The 20,396-nt window shown below is 44.0% G+C and overlaps 1 pseudogene across 1 annotated transcript; it reads right to left on the bottom strand.

Annotated features, from left to right (window-relative positions):
- Window positions 1-2,060: 2,060 nt before the first annotated feature.
- Window positions 2,061-4,663, bottom strand: LOC309618915 (RNA exonuclease 5-like; annotated as a pseudogene). The gene is made up of 2 exons (XR_014249857.1): window positions 2,945-4,663; window positions 2,061-2,906 (listed from the first exon to the last, which is right to left on the bottom strand). The product of XR_014249857.1 is annotated as an RNA exonuclease 5-like (transcript).
- Between the last annotated feature and the right edge of the window lie 15,733 nt (window positions 4,664-20,396).

Below are 20,396 nucleotides of genomic sequence, written 5' to 3'. Positions count from 1 at the left end.
GCACTTCAACTATTAATGCAGCCCTTTTGCAGGAGCCTCGACTTGGAAACAATATAAAAGTCCTTGGAAGGAAAAAATGGATAAAGAAGATATGTACAATGGAATATTACTCAGCCATGAAATCAATGAAATAAGGCCAGTTGCAGCAACTCAGGTGGACTCAGGTACGATCATTCTAAGTGACATAAGTCAGACACAAAAAGACACTTAGCATAAGATATCACTTACAGGTGGAATCTAAAAATGGCTACACATGAACTAAGTTACAAAACAAACAGAGTCACACATTTAGAAAACAAACTTATGGCTGCTAAAGGGGAAAGGTGGGGTGGGGTGAGGCATAAACCAGAGGGTTGAAATTAACACAGATACTGTTCCAAAGACCAAATAAGCAATCGACAAGACCTACTCTGTAGCTCAAAGAACTGGACTCAGCACACTCTAGTCACCGGCAAAGAATATATACGACCAGTAAGAATCTGAAAAAGAATTTATGGATGTCTCTCTGTAAGTGAATCGAGTGGATGTGCAGCAGCAAGAAAGACAGCACTGAAAAGCAGCTGCACCCCATTATAAACATAAACTACAAAAGCAACACACAGGGAGAAACTGTTACAAAATGCGTTCAGGGGCTGTCATGAAACCTGCATTGGCCCCATCTAGATCCGCAGCTGGACGGGACAAGAGCAGAGGTCTCAATCTCTGTCTTGAGGTTTACAGTCAAATGCTAGCTCAGTCACTTTACCTCTGTTCATACACTGCTGATTATTTTCAACAAATCACAAAGATATCGGCATTTTATATTTACTGTTCGGTGCTTGAGCTGGAGTAGCAGGCAGCACCTTGAGTATATTAATCCTGGCTGAGCTATGCTGACCTGGAGCGCTACTTGGAGATGCCCAAATCTGTAAGGTAGTCATAACAGTCCCTGCACTTGTAATAATTTTCTTTATAGTTGTACCCACTATGATTGCAGGGTTTGAAAACTGACTTGGGCCACTAATAACTGGGGCACCTGAGGTAACATTTCCCCAAATAAATCATATAAACTTTTGACTACTTCCCCCATCATTCTTACTCCTACTCATATCACCAATAGTAGAAGCTGGTTCTGGTACAAGTGGAACCGTATATTCAGCTCTAGCCTGCAATCTGGCCCATGCAGGAGCCTCTGTCGACCTAACCGTTTTCTCCTTACATTTAGCAGGTGTCTCTTCAGTTCTTCGTGCTATTTCTTGTATTACTATAGTCTTTAATCCAAAACCAGCAGTCATATCCCAATACCAAACACCATTATTTGTTTAATCTTCCCCAACTATAGCCATATTACTATAATTACCAATCTCAGCCCGAGCAGCCAGAATTGCCATACTGTTAAGAGATAGAAATCTAAACACTACTTTCTTTGACCCTGCAGGAGGAGACCGAATCCTATACCAACACCTGTTTTGATTCTTTGGTCACCCTGAAGTCTGTATTCATGGCCTACCAGGGTTTGTTATAATCTCACATATCATTACATACTATTTAGGACAAAAACTGCCTTTCAGCTATTTGGGAATAGTTTGAGTCATGTCCACTGGCTTTTTAGGAGTTCTCTTGTGGGCCCATCATAGGTTTACCATAGGGATAGCTGTCGACTCAGGAGCATACTTTGCTTCAGCTACCGTAATTACTTCTATCCCTACAGGAGTAAAAGTATCTAGCTGATTAGCGACTCTTTTTTAATTTTTTTTTTTTTTTGGTTGCGTTGGGTCTTCATTGCTGCGCGCCAGCTTTCTCTGGTTGTGGTGAGCAGGAGCTACCTTCGTCGTGGTGTGCGGGCTGCTCATTGAGGTGGCTTCTCTTGCTGCAGAACACGGCCTCTAGGTGCGTGGGCTTCAGTAGTTGTGGCTCGCGGGCTCTAGAGGGCAGGCTCAGTAGTTGTGGCGCACGGGCTCTAGAGGGCAGGCTCAGTAGTTGTGGCGCACGGGCTTTTTGCTCCGTGGCATGTGGGATCTTCCCAGACGAGGGCTCGAACCCGTATCCCCTGTATTGGCAGGCGAATTCTTTTTTTTTTTTCCTCCCCTCACCTTGTCTTAAGATGAGGAATGTCTGAATTTTAGACATTTATTGAAAATTTGTACATTTCATATAAATGGACTAGACTCCTTAAGCTGGTACAATGTTTCCACAGACTGTCTACTATATAGAGGTCTGGCAGCCTCTGGAGTGCCTGCAGCCTGACCAAATTCTCTGCTATTGCCCACGAGGGATTAAGAAATGGCACATGGAAAATGGTGGGCAGACTCACAAACACTTGTTTGGGCTGTTGCTTTCCTCTTCATCTTTTATTCCCATCAGTCCTAGGCCAGAGAGCGATCCATGAGTGCTCTCAGTTCCTGGCAGCAGGATGAGGCAGAGGGTGCCTGGGCACAGGCTGTGGTAGAGCTTTCCTATCTTCCTGCCCCAGCGCCAGGCTGCTATCTTTGGGTGGTCCACCTTCACCATCTGCAAGGTCTCCTGCTCCGAGGGGGGAGGTATGACACAAAGCCCTGGGGGCCTTGATTCAGGAGGTAAGCCCCTGAGCCATGAATGGAGGTGCCTGGGGGTTAGGGCATGCCTGCCTTTCAGCTTCCAGTTCTTGCCTGTGAGAATGCCAAGGGCCCTCTGGGCACTGCCAAAAGTTTTGAATCTCAAGAAACAGTATTTTTTCTGCTTTCCATTTTTAAGATCTTTAGGCAAGATCACAGCTTCCAGGCCCAGGAAGAGGCTGGACTGTTGCAACAGGTGTTCCTTGAAGGTTTCACTCACTCCAGACAGGTATATAGTAGCTTGGTTCTCAGAATCTTGTTCCAGCTCATTCACAAGGATGTCACAATCAAGGGTGAGCTCTGTCACAGGCCTCTGCACCTTGATGCAGGTACCTTCTACCAGGATGCAGGTACCTTCTTGATGCAGGTACCTTCTACCAGGATGCCATCCAAAGACTCTATGGCCAGCTGGGCACCTTCCAGGATTTCGTATTGTATACAGAGATGTGGCTGATGGGTTTCAAGAATAAGAGTCACTGACCGGACTGGACCAAAACTCTTAAACAGCCTCTTCAGAGCTCTAAGGTTTCAATTTTTGCTAAATGGCCCAGCATAGACAGTTGACATCTCCATCCACTTGATCCTCATTCTTTTGCTCATCTCCTCAGTGAGGTTGGGTGGAAAGGGTTCAAAAGAGAACTGCACGATGCTGAAGGTAAACAGGGGGATTTCCACTCTAGCCTGCTCAAGAACCTCTTTATTTGAAAGGCACTTAATAGTTTGACAGTTTTTGGAAGAAGAAAGTTCAGTAGCATCTGCCTCCCGAGTCAAGGAGCTTCTGGCCCATTGAGTCCCAGCATTCTAAAACATTTGTGTTTAGCTGCTGAACTACTTCTGCTGTATTTTTCGTCTCTAGGCCTGCTGCTTCTAGTTCTTGGTGACTAGCTAGTGCCTCCAGATTTAGTTCTGCAATCTTCTTTGGGCCATATTTGAGGAAATACCGAGCCAATTCAAGGGCTGTTCTAGCATCTTCTGTGGCATCATGACCAAACCAATCTGGACACTGTATACCCTTCCCCAAAATAACTTTGGCTAAGAACTTGAGCTTAAATCTTCTGCCCTGCTCTCTGACATAAAGCAATGATGTATCAATAACATACGGATGTATCATTTTCAGTGCTCTGAGATCTAAGTCTAAGGAGTGGCCCACTAACACAGCGTCGGGAGGAAGCAGTGCTTTTAACTGTCTCTGTACATCTTTGAGTGTGGTTGTCACTGGGTTAAGAATCTTCTTTGTGATTCCTGAGAAACTGGTGAGGTAGTCCACAATCTTGTTGTCAGGTTTAACAAGTTCATCCATAACACAGCGCCTCCTTCAGCAACCAATGAGATGCGTGTTAGTTCTCGCCCCTTGGATGTCAGGCACACTTCACAGTCAAGCCCAAAGAGAGGACTGTTGTCGGTTATAGAACCACAACATTTTGTAGGCACAAAGTTTTCGCAGTCAGGAAAACCTTGTAATGGAAAGGGATATGTTTTCATTTCCTCCTTTGTGAGAAGGCATCTGGTCAAGCTTACTTTCTTAGAGCCATACTTTTGAACGATGGGGTCATTCTGCAGGTTGATGCTGACTTTTGAGCTGGAAGAAGGTAAAGACCCTTCCATTTCTTTAGGCAGATCCCCAATTATTTGTTTCTTTTGCAGCCCAATGATATCAGCTAGGAAATCAGATGATGGGGGAGGCAAGCAGAACTTGTGTCTGAATGCCTTTCGGAGAAACCCAAACTCCAAATAGAACCTGTAAAAGTGTAGCTGACTCATTCCCTGCAGTATAAAAACCACCACGTTGTTCAGGTGGTTTTGGTGAAAAAGCTGGCACCCGCTAGGTTTAGGAACACGGAATTTGCCCAGAACTGCAGGCTTCAGCAATTCACATAGCTGACCATGAGTTATTTCACGGTTTCCAGCAAATAAAATGGTAGATAAGCGGGCTTTCTTGGCCTCGGGCTGCTGCCTCTCCTCAAGATCCCAACGGTCTCTCATCACCTCAGACGCCCCGACCAGCTTATTCGGGACTCGCCTCCTCTTCCTACCCTTCTTGGGGGTCCTCCTGGTCCTTTCCTTCTCTGGCTCCATGAGCAACCCCAGCAGCTGCCTCAGCCTTGGCCCGGCAGGCGAATTCTTAACCACTGCATCACCAGGGAAGTCCCTAGTTAACATCTGTTCACGGAGGTAATATTATGTGACCTCCCACTATATTATGAGTTTCAGGCTTTAGTTTTTCTTTTTATAGTAGGTGGTTTGACAGGAATCATCTTAGCCAACTCATCCCCGGACATTGTCCTCCAGGATACATACTATGTAGTAGCACACTTCCATGACCTAATGTCCATGGGAGCTGTCTTCACTATTATAGGAGGCTTCCTACACTGATTCCCACTATTCTCAGGTTATACAGTTAACTCAGCATGAGCAAAAACTCACTTCACAAGTATATCTGTAGTAGTAAATATGACTTCCTGCAGCACTTTCTCGGCCTCTCAGGGATGTCACTACGTTAGTCTGAGCACCCTGAGGCACACACAACATGAAATATTTTGTCTTCAGGCTCATTCAACTCAGTAGCAGCAGTAATGCTAATAATCTTCATACTTTGAAAAGCATTTGCGTCTAAACAAGAAGTCTTAACAGTGGAAACTGCTACTCCTAACCTAGAATGGTTACACGAATGTCCTTCACCATATCCTATGTTTCAAGATCCTACCTATGTAAATGTAAAATAAGGAAGGACTCAAGTCCTTTTCAACCAGTTTCAAGCCAACACCATAACAATTATGTCTTTCTCAATAAATGAGATAAAATTTAAAAGTGATGTAACTTTGTCACAGTTAAATCATAGGCTAAATTCCTGTCTATCAAAAGGCGTATCAATTTCTTCTAGGCTCTCAAGATGCAACATCACCGATTATGGAAGAACTTTTACATTTTCATCATCACACATTAATAGTTATTTTTAAAATAAGTTCTCTAGTCCTCTATATTATTTCACTAATATTGACAACTAAACTACCTCATATACATACAATAGATGCACAGGTAGAGAAAATTTGAACAATTTACCAGCCACTATTGTAATCTTAATTGCCCTATCATCATTGTGAATCCTTTACATGATACATGAAATCAATAACTCTTCCCAAACCATAAAAAACTATGGGTCAGTAATGATACTGAAGCTACAAATACACAGATTATGAAGATTTAAATGTTGACTCCTCTGTAATCCCCACATCAGAGCTAAAACCAGGAGAATAATGACTAATAGAAGTCAACAACCGAGTAGTTAGAGATAGTCATTGAATATTAGTTTCATCTGAAATTGGTGTACACTCCTGAGCTGTTCCTTCTTAGGCCTAAAAAGAGCTGCTATCCTAGGACGCCTAACTTAAAGAATCCTAATACCAACAGGACCAGGCCTATGTTGTGGACAAGAGAGCTCGTTTTCCTGAGTTCAAAGACAGGACAGAGGGATATGGCTGAGATATGGGGTGAATCTGGAGCCCATGGGGATGCACTCTCCAAGCTCCAGGATAGGAATGGGGCCTCTAGGGTCCCAGACCACCCACCACACCCTCCCGAGCAGGATCTGGGCAACATTGCTTGTCAGTGATGAGGCAGCCCTAGCGCTTGTCACGCCCCGATGTTGGGTCCTATGTGGGCCCCATGCTCTTGGGACCACACCCCACACTCTGCAGGTCCATGCTACAGGGTCCTTCCTGCCTCAGGAGTAGAGAGCACACAGCAAGCAGTTCCCTCCCCAACCAGCAGGAGGAGGGGAGGAGAGCAGGGGCACCAGGGGAATCCCACTCAGACAACAACACCCCAGGGGTGCCAGCGGGGACAGTGAGGATGCAGATGAGGCACAGACCAAGAGATGGGACCAGAGGACCCAACAGGCAGCTGGTCAGGTCCTGGCTCACCTGCACCCCGGACACCTTTGTCCCTCATACACCCCCTTCCTCATACACCCTCTCCTTAAATGCAGATTCTTCAGAGGCAAACAGGCAGAGCTTCAGACTGGAAGTCAGCTCTTCCAAAATGACCCGTCAGCAAACACTGCAGGATTCCACCCCCATGGGGGCCCTGGAGTCGACAACTCAGTGACTGAAGTGGGTATCGGTGCCAGGGGCAGTGGGAGGGAATGGGGAGTGAGACTTTCATGGTTGTGGAAGTTTGGTTTTACAAGATGAAAAGCTCTAGGGATGGTGGTGATGGCTCCACGAGAAGGTGAGTATATCTGATGCCTCAGAAACGTGAGCTTAAAATGGTGATGACGGTAAAGGGTATGTGACGAGTGTTTTATTTCACTTAAAATAAATTCTTAAAATGATGTCTTGTTAATTGAGATTCCATTTCGACTCCCTTTCATCACAATTGTCGGAGGCCCAAACATAGTCCCCCACCTGACGGGCCATCATGGTACCCTCACGGAGCACGTGGGAGACCATTCTTAGGGGGGGGGCTAGTCTGTGCTCACCTGACCTCTGTCCAGGGGGACCCAGGCAGTGGTAACCCCCATATATTAGACATATGATATGGTATGATATTAATATGATACCACCAAGTGTTGTCACTCACCAGAACACAGAGCAGTAACCCACTCAAGCATGTCTGACCTCATATGATTGTGACAAGATTAAGAGAAGAAAAGGAACCACAGGTTAATCAGGGCAACACCCTTAATGCAGAGGTTGGAAATCTCAAAGGGGACAGGACACACTGCAGGCAAAGAGCGCATATGCGGTCTCCCCGTACATGTGATCCTGACCCATGCAGGTGTGGTGAGACCCACACAGTCCCCGCACCCTATACCTGGGGTCACACATCCACACTCACCAGGGTGACCCACCTCCCCAGACCCTGCACCTAAAGTCACACGTTCTCACTCAACAGGTGACCCCACCTCCCCAGACCCCCCCCACCTGGGGTCACAGGTCCACACTCACCAGGATGACCTCACCTCCCCAGACCCTGCACCTGGGGTCACACGTCTCCTTGGTCAGGACACCATGGCTCTGCTGGTTGCTCCCCTAATGTGGAAACAAGCTGGGTTCCTGGGACCTCCTGGGATGGCAAAAGAAGTGTAAGGTGGGTCTCCTCTCCCCACACTTGTCCCAGAGAAGTCCTCCTCTTCTCACTTTGGTTCTGTGTGATTTTAACTGTTTTTAAAGCTTTCATGCTAGAGTTGAACACACGACCCTGGTGCTGGCAGGCTCAGTCCTTTCTCGTCTCACTTACATGTTGAGAAAACTCACAGGACAGCAGGGCTGAAAGCCGAGGGGCAGCTCTGGACTCTGCTGAGTAGGGACGGTAGACTGGAAGGAGAGCTCAGCAGCAGCCTCAGCTGTCACCCATCGGCCTTTTGCCCGATCTGCGTGCCCTGCAATCAATTCACCAGCTAACCCTGCCTCCCTACGCACCATGCACGTGCTGGTAAATTGGAATTATTGCCAGGTAGCCCTCCTGAGGATTCTCCACGAGCCCCAGGGAAGGTGAACCTTGCAGGGATTAAGACTAAGGCCCCGACCATAGCACTGACCCTTGGGAGGACCAGGTCACCACACTCAGAAGAGAGGCTGTTACGTAGACAAGCCCACCTCAGCTCCAGACCCCAGACATCTAAGCACTGACCTTCAGATGCAGGCACGGAGCTTCCCAGTACTGAGGCCAGGCCGGGTCTCTACCCAGGTCCCCATAGTCCTAGCGTACACAGAACATGGTCAGGTCTAAATGTTCTTATTATAGACAGCACATGGTCAGCTCTAAATATAATCAGTAGACAGGACATGGAGAGGTCTAAATCTACCATGTAGACAGAACTTGATCATGTTTAAACTAGCTTAGGGCTGATCTCATAGGAGGTACAGGTCACACACATGGGTCTCTCATCTTTGGACACCCACATCAGGAAACTGAACAAAATCTTTGTCATTAAACATTTCAACAGGCAAAACAGAAATGTTCCCAATTTCTCTGGCCAGCTGATGGTCAGGATCCACGGGCGAGCCACGGACTTCTTAGAGTGCAGCCCAGTCTGCTGCCAGGACAGACAAGAAGTGGCCTGATTCCAGCCTCCCAGGCTTCCAGAAGGAGGCGGCCACACTGGAAGCCCAGGCAGGACAGTCCTGCATGGTCCGGGCCGGGAGATCCGGTCTGTCCATTCCGCTGGCCGATTCCGGGCTGCGCGCTCAGGGCCGCTGAGAGCCCTGCACTCAGGTCCTGCTTCCCTGCAGCGTGTGCGTGTGCGTGCGTGTGTGCGTGCGTGTGCTTGTGCGCGTGTGTGTAGAGGGGGCGATGGCTGACGGCTCCTATGGCTCCCGGTCAGGTGACCTCATGCCCTGGGGCTGACACTCAGCAGGGCGCCGCGCTGTCTTCCAGGGGAGGCACGGGGAGAGGTTGGGGCACACAAGCCGTTGGAGAGGAGAACCCACCGCGGAACTCCTTGCACGCTGGCTCGCCCCACCCGGGGACCTGCCTGCCCATCGTGGGCCCCATGCCACCTCCCAGCCCCCCACCCCCGAGGGCAGGGCGCCTGCTCTTTCAAAAGCACAGGGTCTCACATGAAGGAGACCCAGTGGGGGCAGTCACCCCCCCGCTCCTGATGCTGAGTTTGGGAGAATGCACCCCCTTGACTGGGCGATGGGCCCCTGTGAGGAAAGAGGTGGCAGCCCCATCCAAGTCGGGGCCTGGCTGAGAGATGGGAACACAGGAGCCAAGTGCAGGGCCTGGAGGCCGGGCCAACAGGAGGGACACCCCAGGCCCTGGCCGGGCTCTCCCATTGTGACATTGTAGCTTACAGGGGACCTGGGGCAGGTGACTGAATGTAATGGGGGCCTAAGCTGGACCCTGAATGGGGCTTAAAGGAGGTGTGAAGGATGTTACTGAGACAGTGACAGTCATTGGAGGACAGACTCTGTGTCAGGACATCCTGCTCCATCCATTTAAATCCCTGAGATCTGTGACCTTTACGTGGCTACGCAGGATTGTTAGAGCAGGTGCGTGCAGACAGATCTGGGGCACAATTCAGTCTGCAGCCAACTTGCAAGTGGTTCCAGCAAACACACAGGTGTGCACACAGGCAAGCACAGCACACAAACATACGCACGTGCACAGCACAAATACATTCACACACTAGCATGTGAACACACATGCATGCATATGCCCATGCACACACTAACGCGTGCAAGTGCACATACCTATGCACATGTATGCAAACAGGCACATGCACACGCACAGCACACACACAGGGAATAAAGTGAATCCGTAAAGCATTAATTCCTGAACACAGTGAAGCTGACATGTATTCTTCCCTTTTTCTTAGCTTTGATGTTTTTCACAATAAAAAGTTTAAGAAAAAAGTTAATGGCAAATGACTTTTGATTCATAGGACTTTCTGACATTATTCCACAAATATTATGACAGTAGAAATGAATGTAGATATTACATGTGTCCACTAATGGATGAATGGAGAAGAAAAACACGGTCCATCAATACAAGGGAATGTTATTCAGCCTAAAAAGGAAGGCAATTCTGACACAGGCTGCAGCAGGGATGAACCTTGAGGGCATTATGCTCAGTGATGTAAGCTAGACACAAAAAAACAAACAGTGCTTGATCCACTCATACAAGGCCCCTAGAGCAGTCGGAAGCATAGAGACAGAAAGTAGGATGTTGAGTGCCAGGGGCTGAGGGAGGGACAATGGGGAGTGAGCGTTTAATGGGGACTGTTTCAATTTTGCAAGATGAAAAAGTTCTGGAGGAAGATGGCGGTCAAGTTTGCACAACAGTGGGAATTACTTCTTGACCCTGAAATGTGCACTTAAAAATGGTTAAGATAGTAAAGTTTATGTTATGTGTATTTGACCACAATTTTTAAAACTTTTTTAAAAACAACAGGAAATAGTCCATGAATACCACAAGATGAACAACTTCACTAACAACAGAGGGATTAAAGCCATAAGAAAAATACTGTGCATACACCTACCAGAATGGCAGACATGAAAGACACAGTATCAAATATCAGCAGGATGTGGAGCAATGGAAAGCCTGGTACGCAGCGGGGGGTGCAACCACTTCTGAAACAATCGGGCCTCAGATAGCAAAGTCCGTGCACACAGACCCACAGTGCTCCTCCCAGTTGAACACAAACCCACCAGCCCTGCACCGGGACACACGGACATGGACTCTGCAGCCACAGGAGCCAAACCTGAAAGAACCTGAAGGCCAACACAGGCGGATGCAGAAATGAACCATGCACGCTCCTATGAAGGAATATTCCACAGCAATGGAGTACATTTTGTTTAAAGTTAGTAAAACTATAAAAATTATTTTTTAAAAAAGACTATATTCACAAGATGAAAGAATCTCACGGACACAATGCTGAGCCATCAAGAGCAATAAAGCAGCAAGCATGGTACACCCACTTACAGACTTTGGAACTAGGCAAAGCTGGGCTGCCTTATTTAGGGATGCGTGCCCGGGCGTAAACTATGAGGACAAGTCACTGACACAAAATCAGGAGAACAGCTACCTCATGGTGGGGAGGAGGCTGGGACGAGGGAAGGGCACTCCTGGGTGTCCACTCATCATGTTCTGTTTCTTGATCTTTATGATTATTCTTTACATGTATATAACCTAATCCTTAATATGTACTTACAGCTCATCATTTTTGTTTATTAAAAAGGGGGTCCCCCAACAAAGTAGAAGGAGACCTGCTTCTCCCAGGGAAGAAAAGGAATAGTTTCTACCAGTGAAATCTCGATACCATGGCTGCTTCAACCATCAAGCCTGACAACAACTCCCGTGAGAGGGGCACCGGGGCCACAACACTCAGAAGGAGGCTCTGGGACCTCAGTCCTGGGTCACTGTCTCTGAGGAGCCCACGGCACCTGGTCAAAGTTCTCAGTCATTCTGTGCATGACCCTTTTGCCTTGGTTGCTCTGGCACAGCTCGGCCGGCACCATCACTGGGAGAGAAAGAAGAAACGTGCAGAAGAGGGAACCGGGCTTCAAGCTGACCCACCTCTTTCTACAGAGACGATGCCACGGTCCCTAAGAGAGGACAGCAAGGCCACGGAGTTATTTGTAGTGAGGTGGATGGACCTAGAGTCTGTTATACAGAGTGAAGTAAGTCAGAAAGAGAAAAACAAATACCATATGCTAACACAAATATATGGAATCTAAAAAAAAAAAAGGTTCTGAAGAACCTAGGGGCAGGACAGGAATAAAGATGCAGACGTAGAGAATGGACATGGGGAGGGGGAAGGGTAAGCTGGGATGAAGTGAGAGAGTGGCATGGACATATATACACTACCAAATGTAAAACAGCTAGCTAGTGGGAAGCAGCCGCATAGCACAGGGAGATCAGCTCGGTGATTTGTGACCACCTAGAGGGGTGGGATAGGGAGGGTGGGAGGGAGACGCAAGAGGGAGGGGATATGGGGATATATGTATACGTATAGCTGATTCACTTTGTTATAAAGCAGAAACTAACACACCATTGTAAAGCAATTATACCCCAATAAAGATGTTTAAAAAAAAAGAAAAAAAAAGATGAGGTGAGAGGGACTTCCCTGGTGGTCCAGTGGTTAGGACTTCACCTTCCTGTGCAGGGTGTGCAGGTAGCTAACATCCCACATGCCTCCCGGCCAAACAACCAAAACATAAAGCAGAAGCAATACTGTAACAAATTCAGTAAAGACTTTAAAAAATAGTCCACATCAAAAAAAACGACATGAGAAAGGGAATTCCCTGGCGGTCCAGTGGTTAGGACTTGGCGCTTTCACTGCCATGGACTTCCAGGATTGATCCCTAAGATCTCGCAACTAAGGTCTCACAAGCAGCGTAACGCAGCCCAAAAAAAAACAAACAAACAAAAAAAGATGACACGAGAAAATACTCTGCACTGTTCAACAACAGCAAGACAAAAACACCAGAAAACATACCACATGTGGGCCTCTAGATCCACAAGATACTTTACATTTTGCTGGTGGGAGTGCAGAATGGTGCAACTCTTCAGGAAACTAGCAGGAACTCCTGGTCAATCCTATCGAATATAAACCCAAGAGTGTGGTGAGCATCAGGGTATGTTCACTGGGGTGTTTGCAGCAACCTCACCCAGAACAGTAAAGACATGGAAACACTCACAAAGATGGCCGGTGGGAGAATGGAAAAGGGAAGGAGGCTGCGTGGGGTTCTGGCCACACAGGGTCACACAGCAATCAGAATGAACGAAGGGCTTCCCTGGTGGTGCAGTGACTGACTCCGTGATCCCAATGCAGGGGGGCCGGGTTCAATCCCTGGTCAGGGAACTAGATCCCCCATGCCACAACTGAGAGTTCTCATGCTGCAATTAAAGATCCCGCGTGCCACAACTAGGACCCAGCACAGCATACATACATACATACATACATACATACATACATACATAAATAAATAAATAAATAAATAAATAAATAAATAAATAAATTTTTAAAAAGACAGAGGCTTTGTTTTTGTTGTTTTTTTTTTTGCCATGCTGCCACACGGTATGCAGGATCTTAGTTCTCCCACCAGGGATCAAACCTGCGGCCCCCCCACAGAGGAAGCCTGGAGTCCTAAACACTGGACCACCAGGGAATTCCCGAGAGGCCTGCTTTTATTTCTTTCACATAAAATGTTTTTCAATATGGTTCCAAACAAACTGTCATCTAAACCATATTTTTTATTATACTTGTCAGGTCCAAATGGGGGATACTGAAAAAAAAAAGGATTTCAAAATGTAGGTTTTGCAGCTCTTATGTCTTTTTTGGCCTACTGCTAAACAAAAATGTTTCAGCCTTCACCTTTAATTATGCTGAAAACACATGCTAATTCTGCAGTCTACAAGAAATTAAAAATTTCATAATTGATTAGCTTATCAGGGGACCCATATTTTTTCTCTTTCCTTCTCTCTCTCTCCCTCTTTTTCCGTCTTTCTTTCTTTCTCTCTCTTTCCCCCTCTCCCTCTCCCTTCCCTCCCTTTTTCTTTTTTTTTTAACATTTTGGTAGAAAATACATGAGTTCTAGAGCCACAGAAGCCTAGATGTTAATCTTGGTTTGGATTCTCAGCACCATATTTATCGTTTTTCCTTTGGTGAGTTAATTAACCCCTCTGAAGTTCAGTTCCTTCAGTTATAAAATGGAAACAGTGACACATAACTTACAAAGTTTTGGGGGTGGACTGAATGAGTCAATACATGTAAATGCCCATGGTAGACACTTAATACTAATGCCATTTCCCCTCCATTTATGTCACAATCTAGTTTGGAGATAATTATTTTTAAGTATTATTTATCCAACTATACAGGTAACAATAATTAAGCCTGAACTCCAGACCCAATACCAAGAAAAAAAAAGAGTCATCATTTTCTTTTTTTTTTAATTAATTTTTTTTATTTGTTTGTTTGTTTATTTATTTATTTATTTTTGGCTGTGTTGGGTCTTCGTTTCTGTGCGAGGGCTTTCTCTAGTTGTGGCGAGCGGGGGCCACTCTTCATCGCGGTGCGCGGGCCTCTCACTATCGCGGCCTCTCTTGTTGCGGAGCACAGGCTCCAGACGCGCAGGCTCAGTAGCTGTGACTCACGGGCCTAGTTGCTCCGCGGCATGTGGGATCATCCCAGACCAGGGCTCGAACCCGTGTCCCCTGCATTGGCAGGCAGATTCTCAACCACTGCACCACCAGGGAAGCCCCCATCATTTTCTTTAAGAGAATTTAAGATATGGGGTGAAGGTCAAAGTGGCTGTGGCATTCATATATGTATATATATATAGAGAGAGAGAGAGAGAGACAGAGAGAGAGAGACAGAGAGACAGAGAGACAGAGAGACAGAGAGACAGAGATGAAGAGAGACAGAAAGCGTATGAGAGGGAAAGAGAGCTACCAAAGCTGGACTTCAGTCCTTCCAGATCAGAGCTTCACAACTTGCTCTGCCCTTACAAACTGGCGGGAGCACATAGGAGTGGAGGTGTGCGGATGCCAGTATGGCCAGTGACAAAGGGCTGAATTGCCCCGGACCTGGGGAATTTCAGTTTCCACTTTGATCTTACACCAGTCTTTTCATCTTATGTGGAGACAAGGGGTATAAAGAATTCCCTAAATGTCAGGACAATGTAGAATCGGATACTGGGCTCCTTCTGTCACCAGATACTCCACCTTAAATGCCAGCCAATTATAAGCTTGGGCTTCTTCCTGAATAAAGTGGTGCCACATAAAAGTCTCAGACAAGACAACTCCATAGAAACCAACCTCTGTATCACCACTTCAAGCTCTCCTCAGGATTTAGAACCTTATTTCCAAGTTTGGGAGATTACGACTTGGAAAAAGTGATCCTAAATATCTCTATGGTAACAGAAAAAAAGTTCAATATCACTATGTAAACACTGGAAGCACTCCAATTAGAACTTAATTGTTTAGCTTCTGTCATACTCCAAAATCACGGTCCCCTAGATACATTACCTACCCAGTAAGGACAAGCTTGTGCAGTTGTTGATGTATTAGTCAGGGTTCTCCAGAGAAACAGAACCAATGTAGATAGATAGGTAGATGCATACATGCATACATAAATACACAGATACAGATATACAGATGATACATACATACATACATAGATGATAGATACATACATACAGATAGATAATAGATCTTACATACATACATATAGATACACACATACATACATACATATTAATACATATATACATACACAGCTTATACACACATACATACATATGATAGATAATGGTGATGATAGATAGATAGATAGATAGATAGATAGACAGACAGATAGACAGACAGGCATTGGTTCATGCAATTATGGAGGCTGGAGCCCTAAAATCTGCCATTTGCAAGCTGGAAAACTGTTTCAGTTCCAGGAGAGAACGAGGGGAGCCAAATGTGTAAGTCCTAGTCTGAATATGGAGGTCCAAGAACCAGGAGTACTAATGTCTGGGAGCAGGAGAGAGAAAGGATTTTCCGTTTCTCTCCTGTTTTGTTCTTCGAGGCCTACATCAATTGACAGTGACCACACACACGGGTGTTTTTGATCATCATTACTCAGTCAGCTAATTCAATGCTACTTTCTCCTGGAAACATGCTCACACCACACCAAAAAATAGTCTTTTACCATCTATCAGGGCCTCCTTCAGCCCAATCAATTTGACACATAAGATTAACAGTCACAACTGGCAATAAATACTGTTTCTATGTGAATCAGACAAGACGAATCGTGTCTACTTTACATGTTTGAAAAGAGATGAAAAGTCTCCATGAGATAAATAAATGTCAAACATTTTATTGTATGGACCTACTCCCAGGGCTAGGAGCTTGGTTTAAGAGGATGTGGAAAATGTATTTAGAGTTGTTCTTTTCTTCTTATTTATTCTCATTCAAATCGAAATACTTACCTCCCTTTGCTGACCTCTGACTCTCAGCAACTAACCTGATTCTTCTCTCCACAGACACCAACTAAAACTTTACTGTGTGAAACGTCCTGGGAAGTTTGATGTGGGGGAAATAAAGGAATTCAGAGGATGCCATCCCACAATATGCTGCTCTGGCACGATGCTTACTTTGAGCTGAAGCTGCTTGAGGACAGACTGATGCAGGGAACTCACCCTGACTAAAAATAAAGTATACATTTCCCCTTTTGCAAAGAAATTTATAAGCATAGGAGAAAATTGTGTTGTAAAGATGCCTCCATACCACGAAGAGAGATACATCTGCCAAGAAGTCTGCTTTTAAGTGATGACTGAGATCCATCACTCTGGGATAATGACAAGTCTTAGCACACTGTCAACTACTAGGAGCCTCCGAGAACACAGATGACAGCTTGGACAATCACACAGGTTTGAGAGTTTACCATGAACTAGGGCAGGTTGAACAATAAGCTCTGTCTCCTCCACAAGGCCACTCCTTCAAGACAGGAAGGTGGGTTTTACCTACTGCACAGACTAACACAGAGAGTCAAGGAAAATGAAGAAACAGAGGATTGTGTACCAAAGAAAAGAAAGATCAGGATAAAAGTCCAGACACAGACCTTAAAAAAATGGAGATCAGTGATTTACCTGATAGTGTTCCAAATGATGGTCATAAAGATGCTCACTGAGGTCAGGAGAACAATGTGTGAACAAAGTGAGAATTTCAACAAAGAGATAGAAAATATAAGAAAGTACCAAACAAAAACTACAGAGCTATAGAACGCAATAACTGTACTGAAAAATTCAGTAAAGAGGTTCAACAACAGACTAGATGAAGCATAAGAAAAAATCAGTGAACTCAAAGTCAGGGCAGTGGATTATACTCAATTAGAGGTGCAAAATATATGAAAGAGTGAAGCTAGCTAGAGGGACATACAGCCATCATCAGGTGGAGCAATAATCACATTATACAGGTTCCAGAGGGGAACAGAGGGAGAAGAGGGCAGAAAGTTTTTTTTTTTAATTGGCTGAAAACTTACCTAACCTGGAGAAAAAAGGGATATCTAGATCCAGGAAGCCCAGATAGTTCCAAATAAGATGAATCCAAAGAGACCCACACTGAAGCAAATTATAATTAAATTGTCAAAATTTAAAAGCAACAAGAGAAGAGCAAGATGTTATGTACATGGGAACCCCCATAAGACAATCAGCAGATTACTCAGCAGAAAGTTTGAAGGCCTGAAAGGAGTGGCATGATATAGTCAAAGTGATGAAAGAAAAAAACCCTGCCAACCAAGAATACTCCACCCAGAAAAGTAGTCCTTCAGCTTAGAAACAGAAGTAAGAGCTTTGGAGACAAGCAAAATATAAAAGAGCTCATCAGCACCAGAGAAGTTTTACAAAAATTCTTAAAGAAAATGCTTCAAGCCAAAACAAAAGGTGCTAATTAGTAACAGAAAAACATAAAAATATAAATCTCACCAGCAAAGGAAAATGTATAAATTCAGAATACTCTAATGTTATAATGCTGGTGGCTAAATCACCTATAAATCTAGCGTGGAGGCTGTAGACAAAAGTGATAAGATTAACTATAATTGCATAAACTACTAGTGAATATACATGATGAAAGATGTAAATTCTGATATAAAAAACATAAAATGTAGGAGAGAGAATAAAAAAGGAGAGCTCTAGTATGCATTCGAATTTAGGAAGTTGTCAGTTTAAAATAGAGTGTTGTAAGTTATTTTATACAAGCCTGATAGGAACCATGAAGCAAAAACTTATAATCGATACACAGAAGAGAAAGAGAAAGAACTCAAAGCATATCACTACAGAAAAATCATCAAATCACAACAGAAGAGAATAAGGAAGATAGAAACACGGGAATTCCCTGGCAGTCCAGTGGTTAGGACTTGGCATTTTCACTGCCGAGGGCGCAGGTTCAATCCCTGCTTGGGGAACTAAGATCCCGCAAGCCAGGTGGTGCAGCCAATAGATAGATAGATACATAGATGGATAGATAGATAGATAGACAGATAGATAGATAAAAAAAGAAAGAAAGAAACAAAGGCAGTACAAAAGAGCCAGAAAGCAGTGAATGAAATGGCCATATAAGTTTTTACCTGTCAATAATTACTTTAAATTTACTTGGGCTAAATTCTCATGCAAAGATACTGAGTGGCAGAATGGATTAAAAACAAGACCTGGCTATACACTGCCAATAAAAGTCTCACTTCAGCTCTAAAGACACAAACAAACTGAAAGTGAAGGAATTTCCATTTGCATTTCCTTTTGTGCAAATGGAAACCAAAAGAAAGCAGGGGTAGCCATGTTTATTTCAGGCCAAAAAAAAGCTTTACGCCTAAAACTATAATAAGAGACTGTTCAGCCTATAATGAAAAAAGGCTCAACCCAAAAAGATGATATAACATTTGTAAATACTTAGGCACCCAACATAGGATATTAAGCAAATATTAACAGACCTCAAAAGAGAAATTGGCAGCAACACAATAACAGTAGGGAACTTCAATACCCCACCTTCAAGAATGGACAGATCATCTAGACAGAAAATCAATTTAAAAAGCAATGCTCTTAAACTACACGTGAAACCAGATGGACGTAACAGACCCTTACAGAACACTGCACCCCAAAACCGCAGGATGTGCTTTCTTCTCAGGCACACAAAGAACATTCTCCAAGATGAATAACCATATGTTAGACTACAAAACAAGTCCTAATAAACTTAAGAAGACTGAAATGACATCAAGCATTTTTTTCTGACCACAATGTACAAAACTAGAAATCAACTAGAAAGAGAAAAGTAGAAAATTCATAAATATTCGAGATTAAAACACATGCTATTGAACAACACCAGTGGGTCAAAGAAGACAGCAAAAGAGAGATTATAAAATATCTACAGACAAATAAAAATGGGAATTCAGTATACCAAAACTTGTGGGACACAGCAAAAGCAGTTCTAAGAGGAAAGTTTATAACAATAAATACCTACTTTAAGAAACAAGAAAGATCTTCAAGAAACAAACTAATTTTACACATCAAGGCCTAGAAAGAGAAGAGCAAACTAAGCCCAAAATTAGTAAAAGGAAGGAAGTAACAAAGATTTGAGTGGAAATAAATGAAATCGAGATAAAAAGACAATGAAATTAAACGCTGTATTTTTGGAAAAGGTAATGAAGATAGACAAACCTTTAGGTAGACCCACCAAGAGTGAGGACTCAAAATAAATAAAGTAGACATAAAAGGGGAGACACTACAACTGATATCACAGATATACAAAAGATCATGAGAGGTTACTATCAACAATAACTCACCAACAGAGCGGATACCCTAGAAAAAGTAATTGACAAACTCCTTGACTTTCGGCCCAACCCAGATTGGTTCATGAAGGAATAGAAAATCTGAAAAGACCAATAATGAGTGAAGAGATTGAATCAGTGATCAAAAACCTTAAAACAAATAAAATTTTATGACCAGATGGCTTCACTAATGAATTCTACCTGACAGTTAAAAAAGAATTAATACCAATTTTTCACAAACTCTTCTAAAAACTAGAAGAGGGAATGATTTCTACTAATTTTATGAGGGCAGCATTATTCTGACACCAAAACCACAAAGGACACTACTTGAGAAAAAAAGAGTACAGACCAACAAAGCTGATGAATATGGATGCATGAATTCTCAGCTAACTGAATTCACCAAGTCATTGCATGGACCATCCACCATGATCACGTGGGATTTATTCCAGGGACGGTGATTCCATATGATCATCTCAATAGATGCAGAAACAGCATTTGACAAAACTCAACATCCACTCAGGGTAAACTCTCTTTTAAAAATGGGAACAGAGAGGGAGTTCCCTGGTGGCCTAGTGGTTAGGATTCCGGGCTTTCACTGCCAGGGCCTGGGGTTGGGGAACTGAGATCCCACAAGCTGCACAGCATGGCCAAAAAATAAAAATAAATAAATAAATATTTTTTAAAATGGGTACAGAGAGAATATTTCACAACATAACCAAGGCACATTTGATAAACTCAAAGCTAATATCATACTCCACAGCTAAAAGCTAAAAGTGTTTCTCCTAAGATGAGGAACAAGACAAGGATTCCCAGTCTCACCACTTTTATTTGACAGGGCACCAGATGTTTCAGTCAGAGCAATTAGGCAAGAAAATAAACAAAATATATCCAAATCAGAAAGGAAAAAGAAAGACTGTCTCTGTTTGCAGAAGCCATGATATTATTTATAGAAAACCCTGAAGGCCCCATCAAAAAGTTGTGAAAACTAATAAACAATTTCAGGGAACTTGCAGAATACAAAATTAATATACAAAAGTCAATTGTACTTTTATACATTTACAACAAACTTTTAG

The sequence above is a fragment of the Balaenoptera borealis genome (assembly GCF_965194805.1).
Source record: "Balaenoptera borealis genome assembly, chromosome: 20".
NCBI lineage: Eukaryota > Metazoa > Chordata > Mammalia > Artiodactyla > Balaenopteridae > Balaenoptera > Balaenoptera borealis.
This window is presented reverse-complemented; position numbering and strand designations above follow the sequence as displayed.